The following is a 2,500-nucleotide window of genomic DNA, read 5'->3' on the forward strand; positions in this document are numbered from 1 at the left end:
AGGCTACGGAACCTACATCATCTACATTCTGGCAAGATACGAGCTTGGACTGGTTTCTTATTCGACAATAAATTGTCAAGGAGATCAATAAGCTTTATCTTGTCAGAATCAAAGTGATCGAGCTTTGGTGAGACCTTTGCCAGATAAGGAGGCCTGTGATGGACATGAGAATACATTAGTAAGATATACCATGTTGCAGGATTTTTGTATAAATTTGGAGATATATAAAGTTGACATTCATTATGTGAATTTCAGTACAGCAATTACTGTTGATATTAATCATCACATCTCTGTGACATCAACTGAAAACTGTTATTTACACTTCCAATTTTTAATGAATAACAAATTTCAAAAACTTAATGGGAAATGAACGTTAGCCACATCCTTCAAGCGTGACATTTTTCATGAACTATCGTAACTGAGTTAGAGAAACAAATTAAACAATATACACATTCCTATGAACTGCAAAAAATTACATTACTACTTTAATACAAATACAATAAAAAATGACAAGAACCATTATCAAAAACTACTCACCTTCATGGTATAACACCAACACAAAAAAATATATCAATATATAAAAATCAAAAAATAAAAATATACACACAATCATTGTTACTTAAATATAAACAATTGTCAAAAATAATTTTGAAAAATTTATTCCCGACGTTAAAAAAAAATTTATCTTCCCACGTGGACGAGGATAGAACGAAAAATGACAGATAACCACCAATACAGATCATCACCTTCCACAAACGTAGAAAATCAACCGCATTATCACCTTTTTTTTGGCTATTTAATCGCCCTTTTCTCGTGTTTATCACTCGTTCTCTCTCTCCCTCTTTCTCTTCCAAGCCACGGGGGAAAAAAAGAGAAAAAGGCGAAAAAACTCGGTTTAACCACTCAATCCACGGAGGAGGAACGGAGGAGAGTGCGAATCCGTGCGAAAGAAAGGGCAGGGAGAGCTGGAAGAGCTAATGCGAAGGCGGAGGGAGCGAAATGAGGGAGAAAAAAGACGAAGATGAAAATCCCGTGCAACTCGAGGCTTCGGCGCAGCTCCACTCCCTCGAAACCCCCGCCAGTTGCTATTTTCCGCTCTTTTCGCCCCCTCATCGCCTTCCTCCTCCTTCTGCCGCCACTCCTCCCCCTCCAAGGATAAATATCCACATCCACACACAACATTCGAGCAGAGAAAATCGGTTTTACTTGCCTAAATTAACAAAAACATGTAGCTTTTGGAGGCGAGAGCGATGCCGGGTGGACGCGCGTGGGGCACACAAACATTGACTCACGCGTGCCAACCTCTCGGATTATTCGTTCTTAATTTCCGCGCTGGGCTCCTTCCTCGTCTGGTTTTCGGTGTTTGGTGGATTTCGATTGTGTCTTTTGTTTTTTCTCGATGGGTTGGTGGACTCCAAGGTGGAAGGATTTTGTCTAAATATGGCTATCGATTTTGACGTGGCATCACTGCTCTTCAAAGAAAATGGTGAAGGAGGGAGTTTCTAAATCTCTTTTTTGGATGACTCTTTTTTCCTCGTCAACATCTCAAAGAAAGTCGGCGTTTGGTATTTGAACTATGATACATTTATATTTTTCTTAATATCAGATTATTAGAATGTCGCTTTTAGGCTTGTCCGTTGATACTAAGGATCCTTTAATCAAAGAAACAGTAGAATCTGGCAGTTAAAACAACTGAAAGCTACTTCGTTAAACTCCGCTAACATGTATATAAAATTCGCCTTTGTGAAATTAATACGTAACGACGTCATAGTCTAACTACCTCATAATTTCAAATACATAATCATTTTAACATCTCTCCAATCGGACGTGCAAAATTTGAATTAAAGTACGCTTTCCCTTATCGCCATGGTCCTTATCTCCAAGCCCAGCAGCGGCACACCGACTTTGTCCTTGTACTCTTCCATTTTAACTTCTCTTTGTTTCTCGTACTCTGGCGTCCGGTCAGATGCCTTCCCCTCTAACCCGGGAATTGAAGTTGACTTATTTAGATCTAATCTTAGGATCATTATCTTATCCTTTTTTACCAACTAGAGACCGCATTTTTAGGCGTTTATTGTATTTATCTTTCCGATCCCTCATAGCATTAGTGCCAGACTTAAAAACATTGTATTTTTGATTTTGTTTATCCTATCATCTCAATCACATATATATATTTATTTTTGTATTCCATTACAACCTATATGATCTTCATTCCATGAATTACAAACTCATAAAAATTATGGTAATTTTGCATGCATGCTCCCTCTGTATAACGACCTAAGGCCGGTTCCTTAGCATAGGAACAACGTGTTCGGTCAATTGCAAAAGCCATTCATGCAATATATTCTACATACATTATCATTTCTAAAGCTCATGACGGGAAATATGGCTTTTGACGATGCATGTACTGCAAGGCGCTGGAAAAGTAGTGTTGGCTTTAAGAATATCTTAAAGCATTGTATTTGCTTATATGAGTTTTATCATTATTGATAAGATCATT

General features: G+C 38.0%; 1 protein-coding gene across 24 annotated transcripts in view; it reads right to left on the reverse strand.

The window, feature by feature from the left end:
* The window catches only part of LOC122258357 (sex-lethal homolog), a 49,530-nt gene extending 48,035 nt beyond the window's left edge, over nt 1–1,495 (reverse strand). For 8 of the 24 annotated variants that reach the window (XM_086535034.1, XM_043024229.2, XM_086535033.1 and 5 more), the window contains exon 1: nt 1,211–1,466. The gene's annotated coding sequence lies outside the window, so the exon portion shown is untranslated. Of the gene's footprint in view, nt 1–781; nt 1,069–1,210 lie in introns of those variants that run through there. The other 16 variants (XM_043024224.2, XM_043024222.2, XM_043024223.2 and 13 more) reach the window with 6 other exon arrangements.
* Between the last annotated feature and the right edge of the window lie 1,005 nt (nt 1,496–2,500).

The sequence above is a fragment of the Penaeus japonicus genome, unplaced genomic scaffold (assembly GCF_977035675.1).
Source record: "Penaeus japonicus unplaced genomic scaffold, GWHDUDI00000001_assembly GWHDUDI00000042, whole genome shotgun sequence".
Lineage (NCBI taxonomy): Eukaryota > Metazoa > Arthropoda > Malacostraca > Decapoda > Penaeidae > Penaeus > Penaeus japonicus.